The following is a 16,665-nucleotide window of genomic DNA, read 5'->3' as shown; positions in this document are numbered from 1 at the left end:
AAGCCTTTTCCGTTTGTGGGGATTTCATCAGAGGACTTGACAGGCGTGATCAGATGTAATGGCAGGCGAGGCCGAGCCGGGCACGAGAGAGTGGCGGTGCGCGCGGTGACAAACAACCTGTGATCTGTGAGGGGCGGGTTAGCAGTGCATGTGCTCCCTTGACTGCTGCTTCACACACAGAAACAAATCCTCTTGTGCGAAGCCATTTACATGTTTTGCTTGAGGGCGTATGAGGCTGTTATCGTTTTGTGTGTGCGTGCGGTTGTGTTTTCGTGGGAGTGTGCGTTTGTAAGAAAGAGGACAGAAGAGAAAAAGTCTGTTGCTATGCATTTTTACACGTCCTCCCACTGGTCACACAAAACACATCATGGCAGAGAAGAGGAATGGAGCACATACTACTGTCTACAACATTTCCACACTAAAAAGCACTTAGAGGCTCGCATTTCTCCTTTAAATTGGTTTGTTCCTTTGATTTACCAAATTCCAGAATTAGATATATAACAATGTCTCTGCCTGCGATTGGCTGGCGAGCAGTTCAAGGTGTACCTCGCCTATCGCCCAGAGTCAGCTGGGATAAGCTCCAGCACGCCCGCGATCCTAGTGAGTCGGAAAATGGATGGATGGATGGATGGACAATGTCACTGCGGTGTTGTATTGCTGAATCCAAGCACTGGTTGAATTTTGTCCAACATTAACTTGGTATAATGGTTTGGTTTGCAATTGGACAGCAAAAGTATGTAGCACTACTGAGAAGTACTAATATATATGAGAACATAATTACATTTCATTTGAAGACGCAATTTATATAAGTATAGTGGGTGTGTGCGTATGCCAGAGGTGTGGGCGCGACTCGAGTCATGAATTTGATGACTTCCGACTCGACAATATGTTAAAAGACTTGCAACTCGACTTGGACTTGAACAGCAATGACTCGTGACTTCACTTGGACTTAAATCCATTGACTTGAAATTTACCGGTCGATCTATGTTCCTACCCTCACCTATGGTCACTAGCTGTGGGTCGTGACCGAAAGAACAAGACCCCGGATACGAAGCGGCCGAAATGAGTTTCCTCCGCAGGGTGTCCGAGCTCTCCCTTAGAGAAAGGGTGAGAAGCTCGGTGATCCGGGAGGATTTCAGAGTAGAGCCGCTACCCCTTCACATCGAGAGGAGCCAGATGAGGTGGCTGGGGCATCTGATTCGGATGCCCCCCGGACGCCTCCCCGGCGAGGTGTTCCGGGCACCTCCCACCGGGAGGAGACCCCGGGGACGACCCAGGACACGCTGGAGAGACTACGTCTTTCGGCTGGCCTGGGAACCCCTTATGATCCCCCCGGAAGAGCTGGATGAAGTGGCTGGGGACAGGGAAGTCTGGGCGTCCCTGCTAAAGCTACTGCCCCCGCGACCTGACCTCGGATAAGGGGTAGAAAATGGATGGATAGATGGACTTGAAAAGCCTATTTTGACCAAAACACTGAGAAAACAACACTTTGTAGCTTTTTCTTGCTATAGGTATTTGTGCAACTTAATGTTTTACTACAAGTAAATATGATAAGTGAATATATATTGCTGAAAGTCTTAATGTTTATTTGGTCAAAGTGTCCCACACAATCATTGTGAACGTGAAATTAGTGCTGATGAGTGATGTTAGGGGTTGTGCCGAGTCTTCGAGGCTTGTGTCGAATAATGAAGGGGGCGTGTCCGCTTTTCAAACTTGTTCAAACTGATGAACGTTATTGTTTTGGGCAAAATATTGTCTCATTTTGAATTTGATGCCCGTTGCAACACGTTTCGAAAAAGCGGGGACAGGGGCACCAAAAGACTGGGAAAGTTGAGGAATGCTCAAAAAACAAATAGAAAAAAAAACATACCTGTTTGAAACATTCCAAAGGTGAACAGGTTAATTGGAAAGTGGTGAGTGTCATGACTGGATATAAAAAGAGCATCCCCAAAAGGCTCACTTGTTCACAAACAAGGACGGGGCGAGAAAGGGGTGAACTTTGTGAACAATCCAACAGTTTAAGAATGTTTCTCAATGTAAAATTGCAAGGAATTTAGGGATTTCATCATCTACATCCCATAATATCATCAAAAGATTCAGAGAATCTGAAGAAATCTCTGCGCGTAAGCAGCAAGACAGAAGACCAACATTGAAGGCCGGTGACCCTCGATCCCCTTAAAAACCAGCATCATTGTGTAAAGGATATAAGCCCCGTAGGCTCAGGTACACTTCAGAAAACCATTGTTAGTTAACAGAGTTCGTCGCTACATCTACAAATGCGAGTTAAAAGGCATATATCAACAACACCCAAAAACGCTGCTGGTTTCTCTGGGCCCGAGCTCATCTGAGATGGACTAATGCAATTTGGAAATGTGTGCTGTGGTGTGACGAGTCCACATTTCAAATTGATTCTGGAAGTCAGGGTCGTCGTGTCCGGCGGGCCAAAGAGGAAAAGGACCATCTGAAGTTCTTAAGCCAGCATCTGTGATGGTATGGGTGTGTGCTAGTGCCCATGGCATGGGTAACGTGTACATCTGTGAAGGCACCATTAATGCTGAAAGAAATGTCTTTTTCAGGAACGTTCCTGCTTATTTCAGGTTGATGGATGTCGTGAGGGAAGACATGAGCACAGTTGGTGTTAGAGAGGAAGAGGCAGGAGATACATCTGGCTTACATGGAAAAGGATGACATGCTGTGGCGACCCCTAACAGGACAAGCCAAAAGGAAAAGAAGAAGTTCCTGCTTATTTCAGCAAGACAATGCCAAGCCACATTCTGAACGTGTTACAACAGCGTAGCTTTGTAATAAAAGAGTGTGAGTACTAGAGGTCCACACCTGTGTCCCAATGTGTGGCGCATTAATATGCACACAATTCGACAATAGAGACCCCAAACTGTTGAGCAACTGTAGTTGTACATCAAGAAAAAATCTGAAAGAATTCCTCCGACAAAGCTTTAACAATTAGTGTCCTCAGTTCCCAAACGCTTTTTGAATGTTGTTAAAAGGAAAGGTGATGTAACACAGTGAGAAACATGCATCTGTCCCAGCTTTTTTGGACGTGTTGCAGCGAGTATTTGGAAACAAACACAAAAACAAAACAAAAAAACAATAGAGTGTATCAATTCTAACAATTTAAATATCTTGTTTTTGTAGTGTATTCAATGAAATATACATAGTAAAGAATTTGCAAATCATTGTATTCTGTTTTTATTTGTTTTACGCAACCTTTATTGGAATTGGGGTTTGTATCTATTCCGCTAACATATAGTGACAGGCTGAACAATTAAATCTTCTTCTACTAAATGGCAGGAGGTTTTTGTTTGGTGATATGCCCTGAGATTTTTCTTCATTGTAAAATATGTGCCTTAGCTCATTAAAGGTTGAACTAGACCAACCCAATACAGTATAATAATAAAGCTGGGTTTGCTAATAGAGCAGCTCTTACTTGACATTATTGACCTACTGTATAATTACACATTTGTTTGTGCTTTATTTTGAGACCAAATAATATTTTTATTTTTGTGACTCAATGTGTGAAGTTCATATGGGCAAAAAGCTATGACAAATGGCAGAGGGACACCAGCTGCAGATGTGTTTGTCATCTCGGCAGCTCTGTGGATGTGCACCAGATGGGTTACATTTTCGCTTACTTCAATGTAGCTACTGTAAAGCAAAGTTACTTCTGTCCCAATGATCTACTGAAAGACAAGTCACCTCTTCAGGTTCTCAGAAAGGTTGAAATACTCATGATAATGAACCCAAAATGAAAATGAGTGGAGAGCCACTCTTGGTATGATTCATTCTACTCCCTCTGTCATTGCTGAATCCTGTTTAAAAAAAATAAAAATAAAAATTAAAACAAGCTCTTTTGTGCATTAGAGTAATCAACAATCGAATAATGACTCACACTAGTTGTTGCAAAATGAACAAAGGCAAAAACCTGACTGTAAAGGGATAAAAAAAAGACAACGTAGGATAGATTTAAATAGCTAAAGTCAGACTAAGATTTTGAAGGGATGAAAACCTTAATGGCAGGGGTGTCAACCTCATTTTTGTCATGGGCCACATAGAAGTGACTGTTTCCCTCAGAGGGCCTCTATGACTGTGAAACCATATAAATGTATAATTGCCTCATATTCTTACAAATACACATCAAATTGATGGATAACTACTTTTGAAATGAGAAACTAATCAAAACAGTTGCAATATTATAAATGTTATTTTAAAAGGGGCACTGGTAGCGAAAAAGGCTGGCAAGTCTCAACATGAATAAAGGTTGACAATTTACAAATTTGCTACTGTAGCAAGAAACATGAAATTGGCACATGATTTGCTTTCACGGGCCACACGCTTATCTGCTATCTCACTGAAATTCTCAAACATCAACACCACAATGACTGACAAAAAGAACATTGAACTCGTGAGGCTAACATCCGTGCAGACGGCCATTATCTCTAAAGGAGCCTTTTCACTGACCTGTGAGCTGTATCACGTTAAAATGCGATGTGGCAAAGTTCAACCAGACAATCATGAAACTGAGTGAGTGAATGAAGAAATAGCGGAGAAGACGATTCAGATACAATATATTTGTACAGAGGCGGCTGGTCGCCTGTGGCTTATAAACCATTTAAGCAAAAAGCTGTTGACATGATCACACAACATTTTTTTTTACTAATGAGAAAAACCAAATCTGTACAGCTGAAGGGCAACAACAAGATGTCATACCGACTTGGGCTGCAGCTCAGTATGTTGTGTGCGTGCGTGTGTGTGTGTGTGTGTGTGTGTGTGCGTGTGTGTGAACTGAGCATGAAGAAAAGAAGAACAATTATCATACCCACTCATTTGCTGATCGGCACTGCTTTTAGCGAGCAAAATAAATCAATATACAAAGCAAGTTAATAGATGAGGGATTTTGCCGATAGGAAGGACGGCAAGTGAGATTCATATTACGTGCAGTGACATGAAGCAGGTAAAAGGATAACAATGGAGGTGAAGAGACAAAAGGGTCCAAGGGGGAAAGTTTTCGTTCATTACCCAACTGCAGATTTGAAGGCAGTCATCCTTGAAGCTTTTGAATATGAGAGCAGCTTTGCAAACCACAGTCTGTCTGGGGCCACGAAAGAAAAAAGCTTTAACATTTTACAATTACCGGTATTTTCCTACACACTCAATTAATCCAGTATCAAAATCAATTAAAATGTGTCTCTATATTCTGAGCGCGTTTGATTTCTAAATTTGGACGCCTTAACACGACTTAGGGACACACTCTACTCATTTTGTTCTTTCAAAAAATGACCAAAATCGCTTGTATATGTCAAAAAAATCAGCTGATGTAGGAAAAAAAGACTACTTGAACAATTTTTATGATACTTTCATTCACTGCCCATGTTGATTAATCTATTCATTTGGAATGAACAATGAGGACCTCATCTAGAGGAAATAAATTTAGGTTCTATCTTCTCAGTGAAGCCTGCACAAATGTGAAATTAAATCTTTGCTGTACAGACAATGAGCAGAACATAGTTGCTCCAAAGCCATTAGTAAATGATTGAGGCTTTGTCTTGGTCATTTTCTAGCCACGCCGCAAAGCTACGAGGAATAAGGAGCACTCATCAAGATGGTGGAACACAATCAGAGTGAGTCTGAGCCACATGTAGGGGTCATAAAATAGCACGAGGACAAATCAAGCCCAAGTTAAAAAAAAAAAAAGCCTTGATTTCTGACTGTGTTCCAGTTTTATCATGGCTCTGGTTTTACTTTTTGTCCCCGAAAGACTCAAAGACCAGATTAAAATGTTTTAAACGTCTTTTTTTTCCCTGGCAAAATAGAAGCCAGCCAAGTGTTTTGTGGAACATTATGAGCTGACCTTTTGGGAATCAAATATCATCAATTTCACACTTTATCCTATTAGATGCAAAGTTATGGCCAGCGGCAGCCTTTGTGAGGTCACAGTGACTTTGTAGAATTCTGCTTTTACAAGGAGGGGAGAGAGGGCTAGCTCGAAAAGCTCAAAACACATTGCCTTCTGTCCTAAAACGTGGGGTACACTGTGAGTAACCTAGCACTAGAGAGGCTGCAGGCCAGGTTTTAGACTGCTGATGTGTAGGAAGGAATGCTGCAGAGGAAGTGCACCCGAGGTTGACATGTGAACAGTGGGAACAGTGATCTTATTGTGCAGCTGAGAGCATCTTTGTTCGCATTACTAATCAAAGTCATCGAGAGTAATTAAAATCTCAAGTAGGGAAGCCCCTCAAAAAAAGTTTAGTCATTTTCTCAAAAGCCTCTCAAATAGCGTATTTAATGGCTTATGCTGGTGTTGGTGATAATCTACATTTGTTGTCTGAGTGATTCATAGATATTTACAAGGCTGTCCACAGCAACATGAGTTAGTTTTTTTTTTTTTTTTTTTGAAAAAACAAAGTAAGCCCAGACACTGAATTGAAAAAAATAAATAAATAAAAATGTCCATGTGAAAAAATGTGCAGGTGATCAAGCACATGCCAAAGCAGCAGGTGCTACAGCTCCAAACCATAAAGTCAAACTAGCAGCGAGTAATCTATTATTTCCAGAAAGGGAAAAACAAGGCGCAATTCCTGAATAGTTACAGAAAGGTAAAAGCCTTATTAGTACAAATGTATTGATCTATCCACCTTCTATATGCTTATCGAGTCATTGGAGCTGAGGGTGAGCAGACTTTGGGTGAGAATTGGGGAGCACCCTGGACTGGTCGCCAGCCAATCGCAGGGCACATATAGAACAACAAGCATCCACACTCACATCGATAGACATTTACAATCTTCCACTAACGTAAGACGTAACGTAAGGCTGCAGCCCAGATTCAAAGCCCCAAACTCAAAACGGTGAGGTGGATCTGCTACCCACTCGACGGCCGTGCAGCCATTATTAAAAATGTATTACCAACATAAATCTCCCAACTCAATATGAACAGTGCGTGGGGTAAGATAAAAAAAAATATGATAGTGACAAGATATTGTGTAGTGGCAGTAGGATGCAGCTATCAGTAGAAATCATCTCGGGGATGGAATTCATAAAGGCAGCCACCAGGGGGAGGGTTAAAATCATCTACCTTTACTCACATCTTTTATGACAGTTTTCATAAACGGAGTAAAAATCTCTACCTAATCTCAGATTGAATAAAGTGATACATTAAGTAGACATTCAAGAAAGTTCTGGCTGACTGGGGTGGAAGGATAAATGCTACTACGGCTGTATTTTGGTATTTGTCACATGCGGTCGTACACGCATCTTGTGGGTGGTTCAGTCGGTTCATTGGGTGATGACGTGTTCTCTGGCTGTGGGCTATTCGAATGACCTTTGGAATGAGAGTGCCTACATGTCTAAAAGAACCCCAGTAATGATGTCACCAGTTTGAAGATAGAGTGAGTCCGCAACCTCAGGGCAGCGTAGCACTAGCAGAAGATTACCTCAACTCTGTGTGACCAGAGGCAGCCAAAATATTTACATCCCACTGTCAGGCTGGCTGAGCGTGGATCAAACCACATTTGTGCTACGACTGGAGCACAATTGTGTTGGCTTCCTTGCTTTCGCTCAACTCCTCCCTGGATGCAAATTGTAATTTTTTTGGCGGGGGTAGTCTCCCTCTCACCATGCATAAACTGCACATTGATCCAGTCAGCATTTCCTGGGCTCCAGAGATAGTTTGGAAAATGCTGATACACACACTGCCACACGCTGCGGTCAATCACATTTAAAGCCGAGGCTTAAGCACTTCTTCTGACACTATGCCATCCTTTCCCCGTACTTTAGCTTCACCTCTTTTTCTTCTGTTCATCCAAAAATGGAGTAAAGGGGCCACCATCAACTGTCATTGAGGTCAGACAGTAGGCGAGGAGAGGGGGAGATGGCTCAAAGGGCTATTCCAGATGGGCATAGCGGCCAGGAGTAGTAACGTTGATGCACAAATGTCCTAGGAGCAAAGGACTTTTCAAATTACCTGAGAGACAAAACAGTGTCACAAAAAAGAAACAGGTTCAAGTTCTCAGTGAAGTCAGAAATTGCAAAAGTTTGGATGCCTAACTTCTTTCCTCGGCATCACATTCATACACTGAAAAAGACGAATATTATGTTGTTGTGGTTGTTGCTTACTCAAAGTGTATAATAATATAAAATGCAGATGGATAGCCCAAAATCTTCAGCAGACATCTCAAGGAAAAATGACCTTAATATGATACAGTAGTAGGTGTAAAATACACGATGATAAAGATGTTTCTTCTTTTTAAAAACATGCTTAACTTGCCCATGCCCAGTGTATACACAACTATGCAACAGAATGATTAGGCTCATTGATTAATGTTCAAAAAACCTGGAAATGCAAAAGTGCACTCCCTCTTGTTTCCCATGTACACCAACACAGTCTAAAGGTCGACTTTTCCCAAAGCAAATATCAATGATTTCAAACAGTATATGTGCAAAGGCTGTTAACTTGTTTGCAGATTCCACTTCCATCTTCTTTTGCCACATTTGCAAATGACTCAATCATGTCACTTTTCCAGCCTTGATGTACGCTTTCTTCAATAGCTCTATGTGGGGTCACACCTCACACTTTGGGATGTTCTGATATGGAGCCTTTTAAGTAACCATACATTTAGAACATTTATGCATCTATTGAGAGAGGGTCAAAATAATTTGGGACACAGAGCTTTTTGTCAAATTATGGAATTCTCTTACAGGAGGTTGTTTTTTTTCTCCCCCTTTCTTGAGCAAGTCCTTAGATTCTAAGGGCAAGATTTGGCAAAAGGTTTACACGTGCGATAACAGACGCAAACTTCATTGCTCATGTAAATGGATCATCTACTAACGGGGCATAACCAAGATTGCGTCTGCCAAATGCGCAAATTTGCCACAAAGTTCATTTTGCGTGTTCTGCGAGGGGTTTACGCAAATGGAGGAATTTAGCATGCGATGTGATTTATCAAACCTAAGATAATTACAAATTACAACTAAAATTGTGACTTCTCAGAAGGCGTCTTTTAACGGGTAGGCAAAATAAGAGGCGGGGTGGAGGTTGGAGAACCTTTCACTTGTGGAAAACATTTTTGAAATACCAGATTTAAAATGATATCAACACATCTTTTCAGCAATGACATTTTGGAGCTTATGAATGATGTAAGGGCTGACTTGGAGACAATGACAAGAAGGAGTCATGCCACATCTCCTAAGACTAAATTCCTTACAACTCCTTACAATTTCCTTGTGTCTGGGTCAACCAGCGCTCTGTGACAGTTGGTGCTGGCCTCTCCCACTGCACTTTTGTGCTGTCCCAAGTTTTAAATGTAGTGCTACGCAGGATGGTCACATACATCAAATTGCCACGCATTTGGGATGGAATAGATTTTCAAAAACACACAAAAAAGCATAGCTTTTATGCGCTTGCTGGCTTCCCCAAAAATATATGATATATATATGATGGCTATAGATGGATCTTAGTAAATCAGGTCCTGTGTGTCTTACAAATTAAGACTGCAATCCTACTGTATATCCATCAAGCGCTCTATATAGGAGTGTGAGCAAGTTGAGAATTTTTCCTCCACAAAACTCAAATTTATCGAGGTGGGCAGTATTGCACAACATTTACTCCATTACATTTACCTAATTATCAATGGGGAGAGATCAAATTATTCGCACATGTTTTTAAAATCCATAAATGTATCCCCGATTCACATGTGTGTTTTGCAAATGAATGAATATATATATATATATATATATATATATATATATATATATATATATATTCATGTTATTATTGAAACGCTGTAATAATAAGCTTTTTTTTTTGTATCTTACTGACAGATGAGGGAAGTGATTTCTCTATATTTTACTGGCTAATGATGGGGCTGCTGATTGTCCACCTTGGTCAGCCATGGTCAATTTATGTATTTATAAACGCACGTGCCAGCTGATGCACAAACGCACCTTCAACAATTCACAAGCAAAACTGAATATTTACAAATGATAAGTCATGATAAATGTTCAAATCCGGCCTCGCCTGTGTGGAGTTTGCATGTTCTCCCCGTGCCTTCGTGAGTTTTCTCCGGGTACTCCGGTTTCCTCTTAAAAAAATGCCCAAAAAATGTGTGGTTGGTTAATCGAAGACTCTAAATTGCCCGTAGGTGTGAATGTGAGTGCGAATGTTTTTTAAATTATTTTTTTTTTATATGTGGCCTTCAATTGGCTGGCGAACAGTTCAGGGTGTACCCCGCCTCTCGCTGGTGTGCCTGTTGTGCTGAGTGTAAACAAATAAAGTGAATTTAATACCATTTCGTGTGGCTGAATTCAACTTAATTTATATTATCGTACAAATATAGATTTCATTATTGTGTTTGTTAAAGTGAAATTCTTGGCCACTATCTGAAGCTGCACATTCTTGGTCTATATTTTTGTGTATTTGTTCATTCTCTGATTGAAAAAATAATTTTAAGCTACTCAGTCTTTTACTGAGTACTTACTTTTATTCAAGTAATTATTTGGAGGACTACTTTTTACTTCCACTTGAGTCATAGTATTCCCAGGGTCCGTGCTCTTACTTGAGTGTAATTTTTGCCTACTCTATCCACTTCTGCATATTTATTTGTGAACGTAGATGCACAAACAACAAAGTGACCCTGGGGGGGGGGGGGGGGGGACACAGAGAGGCCCCTCCAGTATCCGAGCTGATAGCAACAGGTGCATCCAGGTGTCATGTCACACTCTCCCAATCTGCAACTCTTTGATACACTTTGAAAAAGCTCCATCTTTGTTATCATCTGTGGTGAGTTTGTCTCCGAGATGACAGTGTGGGCTCTTTGTTCTAGCACTCTCGTGGTGTGTCTGCAGTCTCGGGCTGCGTCACCGCTGCTGAACACTGCAGTGTGGAGAAATCTCTGCTCACAGCTTGCTTACATTTCTACCTACATATTAATACTCGGGAGAAAACATATCCAATTTTTCTCTGACTAGTTTTGTTTTTTAAATTACAGACTGAGAGCCACTAGACATTGTCCTCTATTTCTGTACATGCAATTGTAGATAAGAAGTTTAATAGAAGGTTATTCAACAGTGTGACTCCAATCAAGAGAAGGTTTGAGAACTGAATTTATAGCATAGCTTATATGTGAAGACCGAGTTGCTCTCCATCATAACTTCCTTGGTGAGAACAAATTCCCAATTTAATTTAATCTGGCATTGGAGGACGAGCTCCTGGGGTCCTGCTTGGCTAAGATGCGGTGGAAACAACTTTCATTTCTTGTTCTGAAACCTTTAAGAAAATGCTGTGTTTCAAGTGACTGTACAACCATCACCATGGCAACAAAAGCAATCTGAAACATGCCACAACAAGGATTAAACGTTTATCCATCCATTTTCTGAACCACTTATCGTGCTGGTGCCTATCCCAGCAGACCTTGGGCGAGAGACGGGGTACACCCTGAACTGGTGGCTAGCCAATCGCAGGGGACATATAAGCAAACAACCATTTGCACTCACATTCACGCTTAAGGGCAATTTAGAGTCATCAATTAACCTACCATACATGTTTTGGGGATGTGGGAGGGAACCGGAGTACCCGGAGAAAACCCATGCAGGCACAGGGAGAACATGCAAACGCCACACAGGCGAGTCCGGATTTGAACCCGGATCCTCAGAACTGTGAGACAGATGTGCTAACCAGTCGTAGCTAACCACCATGCCGCCCCAGTCATCCACCGTGCTACCTGGATTAAACAACAATGACAAAAAACAATAGGCAATTCCAGCTGCTATTTATCATTCATGGTGCAAATGCAAGATGTTGTAACTGAATCTCATTTGTCATACCTGTACATGTTCTGATTTATCTTGCTTATAAAAGCAAAAGGTCATGGTATATCTATTATTAAAGGTCCAGGTCATAGGAGTATCCATTATTAATAACCGCAGTGTCGTCTCTAACCCCAACCCCCCAACCCAACCCATCCCCCACCACCACCACACACACACACACACACACACACACACACACACACACACCGGGTGACCCCAGATCCATATGTCATAAGTGTTAAAAGAATTAGAAAATCAACCTGAGCACTCTCAATCAAGCAAAAAACAACAACAAAAAAGTCAAGAAAGATACTGTCATTATCTCCAATAACCACTATAACAAGGAAAAGACAAACTGAGCTCATCTGGGATATGTCAGAATACACCGAGTGTTGACAAGGTAATTCAACCAAATACCAAACACGTCATTTGAGAGAGGTGAACAAATAGCCTTTGTTGTATTGAGATAATTGTGTAACATATGAGTGAGCCACCTGAACTTTCAGCATATTAGGCACATAAAAGCAGCACACAAGCACAAGCGCACTGTGAAAGCACCGTATGGGGCACAGCAGCGAGAACGCTGAGACACCCGCCCACCCTTCCTGAATCAGCCGTTTCTGTGGTGATGAGAGTGGTGATGCGGTGGGGGTGAGAGGGGGTGGGAGGGGGTGTAGTGCTCGCTCAAAGTGAAGAGACAAACATTCCAAATCTGGTGGAAGCAACATGATGGCGGGATGGATGGATCCTTGATAAAAGGACGTGGCTGGGTCAACAGGGAGCTGCGACTGATTCCCCGACATCATGGTCGTTGACAGCTTGGCACACTCGTTCAAAAGGGCATCCGCTGAGTCACAAAAACTGAGGGGTAATGTTCACTCCTTCAGGATCAGGTTTTCCTGTGAAATCTCATCCTGCCATGTGGACCTTTTTACTAATACTGTACCTCCCACCACTCTTTCCTCTGTGCCTGTCACAAAATAAGGACACATTCAAGTTCAAAAAGAGCCAACTCCGACAAGTTGCAAGCTGAAAGCCATTCTTTCTGCACCCGCTCGATTCTCTGCAGTCAACACTGATAGACTGTCATTGCACACCATTATTTCCCTTGATGCAACAGCACAAGAATTCTAACATGGAGGAGAAGAGGCTGAATTAGACAGTGAGTGTTAGAATGAGCTCAATCATGTAATTAACAAATGTCACTTTGACATGCCGGTGGAAACTGGTTAGCACATCTGCTTCACATTTCTGAGGACCCGGGTTCAAATCCGGCTTCGCCTGTGTGGAGTTCGCATGTTCTCCCCGTGCTAGTGTGGATTTTCTCCGGGTACTCCGGTTCCCTCCCACATCCCCAAAAAAGACGGTGACTCTAAATTGCCTGGTTGTTTGTTTATATGTTCCCTGCGATTGGCTGGCCACCAGTTCAGGGTGTACCCCGCCTCTCGCCCGAAGTCTGCTGGGATAGGCTCCAGCACGCCCGTGACCCTACTGAGGATAAGCGGTGTGGAAAATGGATGGACTTTGACATGCAATATCATGCATTAAAAACACAAAAACAAGATATTCCATACCACATGGGTCATTTTGTCCCTCTAATGGAATAAAGCCAATGTTTTTGGGCAGGTTGTTAGATTAGATACTCTTTTACTAAACAGATTGTGTCCTGTCGATGCAACAACAAACAAGGATGAATCCAACTATTCTCTTGTGTATCTCTGACTAAAGGCAGTAAGCTGAAGAATAACAGGCAAAATCTGAAATGTAAACACTTCCAGATTTCCGAGACAGTTGTCGATTTTACTACTGTGTCCACACGCTGTGAGCTGCAGTGTGTGTGCATAATGCTTCAAACAATGTTCTCTGCCTAAAGCGCAGCATTAAAAACAGCGCAGTCTTTATGTTTTCCCTTTTGGATTCTATGCAAAGCTGGGATAACAGTGGAAGAGCCACTGCTGAAATCGTTCCCACTCCACTCACTCCCTCTTTCAGGGACACATGGATTTACACAGGGGGAAACGGGATATCAGACAGATTCACTCCTATCAGAGGCCATGCTTTTCCCAAAGTCCCACTGGTCTTTTTCACATGTCACTCATGAGATAAACAAGCCTTCACACTCACATGAAAAAATATGCCTCCTTTTCTCACCTTATAATGGATGCACCTGTTTCAATGGGAAAACTTTCAGCAATGTCATTTCCTAACTGAAGGCATGCTTGTAAATAACCCTATTTGCGAGAATGTCAGAATGTACACTTCATTATTGAATCGGCAAGTGAGGCTGAGGTTGCTGAGCGTGTCAAGATGCTGCGGAGACTCACCTGCTTGTATGGCAGCTCCCAGCGACTGAGAGGCGCAGTGGGTTGGAGCGAGTCGCTCACACTGGACTCATACCCATGGACAGACTGGCTTTTCACCGCAACGCACGCACAGCTCACAGCTCTCTCTCCCTCCTTCCAGTCTCGGAGACGAGGAGAAGCTGTGCCGGGGCTCCCTCGCACCTAAGTGTCGCAACAGCAGAGGGGAAGCTGGGGCTGCAGGCTGTCATCAGTCTCTCTCCATCCCTCCCTCTCCCTGTCTCTCTCTCTCTCTCTCTCTTTCTCTCACGTCTGGAAATATGTATTTACATTAAGTTCTCTCCATTTGCAAATCTCCCTGTGTGTGATTGTTCAAACAACATTGGTGTCTAACTGGAGAGGCTGTGGGTGAAGTCTACACACCCACCTCCTTTTCCCCCTTCGCACCCCCGACCCATCCGCCTTCATTTTGCCAGGCCCTCACAAACCTTTTCAAATGAGTCATCAGCTTTCAGCCAATCGTGGCAGTGACACGCAGGCTTGGATTAGCAAAACACAAGTATTTGTGTTTTCATGTGCAGAGGAGAAAAAAATCAAACGGAGAATTGTCTTAGGGCATTTGCATATATATATATATATAAATAAAACAACGATCAAGCAAAAAACAGATTTCTTTGCGTTTTTATCCCCACAAACAAATGATGAACTCATGTTTTACAGACTACCGTCTTTAGTGTCTAGTAGTGGTTTAACCAAATAGTCGACTAGTCGATGAGTCGACTTTAGTAATGCGTGTCGACATTTTAAACTTGAAGAAAACTCATCACAGGTTTTGGCATCTCGTCTTCCAATGGGGCAATTTACAGAGGACTTTGGAATCGCTCTTCTGTTGCCGTCAAAGGAGTCTAACGCTCTGGAGCAACGAGATGTCAGGCCAATAAGGCCACACAGTCCTCATACGTTGTACATACATGCAGGTCGGAAAGTATGAAAATATACTGGTGGTGGATGGGAATCGCTTTAGCCTTATTACTTTCGGCTATTCTGATCACTGCTAGTCTTAAAAGACTCATACCAGTGGTACCTCAGGATGGTCATCGAGGAACGAGGGAAACTCCATTGTCGCTGCCCAAATTTTGTGTGCAAACAATAATGCACATACAATTGTGTGTTAATAAGAACTAATAAGAACTTTATTCACGTTGAATTTGTTTGCTACAACTCACACCAGCTCGTCCTCTCTATGGAACACAAGATAAGACCACCAAGTTTGTTGGAGATAAACATGCGCAGGGCGCCCAATAAGTACAACTATAATTAGCGTAATGGTGAGTTGCATTTTTAAACTTTTTTAAAAATTCATTTCTATGCCTGTCCCTTGAACTATGTCTATACATGAAACTGGCCCATGGCGTAAACAAGGTTGGGGATCACCATATTGTGCTAAAAAAATCGACTATAACTTTGACTTTCATCAAATTGCAGTTAATCTTAGTCGTTCAACCCCTAGCATCTAAATAGGAATTTCAGTTCATTTTAAGGCTTCAAAAACACTGCTGTTATAAAAACGACAGCCCAAAACAGTATAATTTTTTAAATCTGTTTTCAATATGGTGTTAGAAGACTCCACATACAGTATACATCAAAAGTGAGGAAAACTTAAAAAATACAGAAGTCACCAAGGTTGATACAGTTACCAAATAAAAATAATAAATATTAAATTAATTCACTGCATCATTAGGAGTAAAGCATTTATTGGGGAAAGTCAAAGTACAGGACACAAATGATCATTACTATAATTCTGTCCATGTTACATTGGTAGTTGCCTTTCTGCATACATGGGAAGCATTCATTTTTGCTAACAGTTTGTTTCATTCATGGATCATAGGGTTCCATGAAATCAAAATTTGTTCTGGAATATGTCTGACTGCTACTCCCTGGTGTAGCCCATGGAATATAAATATGTAAGGTGTTTTTCTCTTAGCAGCCCAAAGTACCTTACCGTGTTCCCATACTGACACGCATTAATAGACTACTGGTAGAAATAATATACATGGGGCCTACCAGCTCCATAAAATACGAAGCTCAGTCAAGGACACTTTCATACAGGTCTCTGGAAGTTCAACTAAAAACGTTCTACTCACTATGCAGGGAGCTAAGCCGGCACAAGTGGCTTAGCTCAGCTTGGCCTCATAAAACTACAGATGCTGGGCTCGTAAAACAACAGAGCAGAATTGCTCCCATTTTAGGAATCCAAATCCAGTTCTCCAACCATCCATTTTCTACTCCTTATCCTGTTCAAGGTTACAAGAAAGCTGGAGTCTCCAGTCAATCACAGAATTGACACACACATTATCTCTTGCCACAACTTCTCAAAGAACAATACATATTGGAAGACCTGATAACCACATGCATAATTGTCATGCAAAGCAATTAGAAAGAGCTGATCATTTCTGACAGCTACAAAAATGTTATTAAGCTCAAATGACAGCCCTCTGCTTCGGTAGAGCTGCAATTATGAGGAAGATGGGGCTGTAATTTGAATACA

General features: G+C 41.9%; 1 protein-coding gene across 1 annotated transcript in view; it reads right to left on the bottom strand.

Moving 5' to 3' along the window:
* The window catches only part of LOC133403792 (prickle-like protein 2), a 40,898-nt gene extending 26,682 nt beyond the window's left edge, over positions 1–14,216 (bottom strand). The window contains exon 1 of the mRNA XM_061679056.1: positions 14,142–14,216. The gene's annotated coding sequence lies outside the window, so the exon portion shown is untranslated. The remainder of the gene's footprint in view (positions 1–14,141) is intronic.
* Positions 14,217–16,665: the final 2,449 nt, after the last annotated feature.

This window comes from Phycodurus eques, chromosome 1 (assembly GCF_024500275.1).
Source record: "Phycodurus eques isolate BA_2022a chromosome 1, UOR_Pequ_1.1, whole genome shotgun sequence".
NCBI lineage: Eukaryota > Metazoa > Chordata > Actinopteri > Syngnathiformes > Syngnathidae > Phycodurus > Phycodurus eques.
The sequence above is the reverse complement of the archived record's forward strand: the minus strand, read 5'-3'. Positions and strand labels throughout refer to the sequence as shown.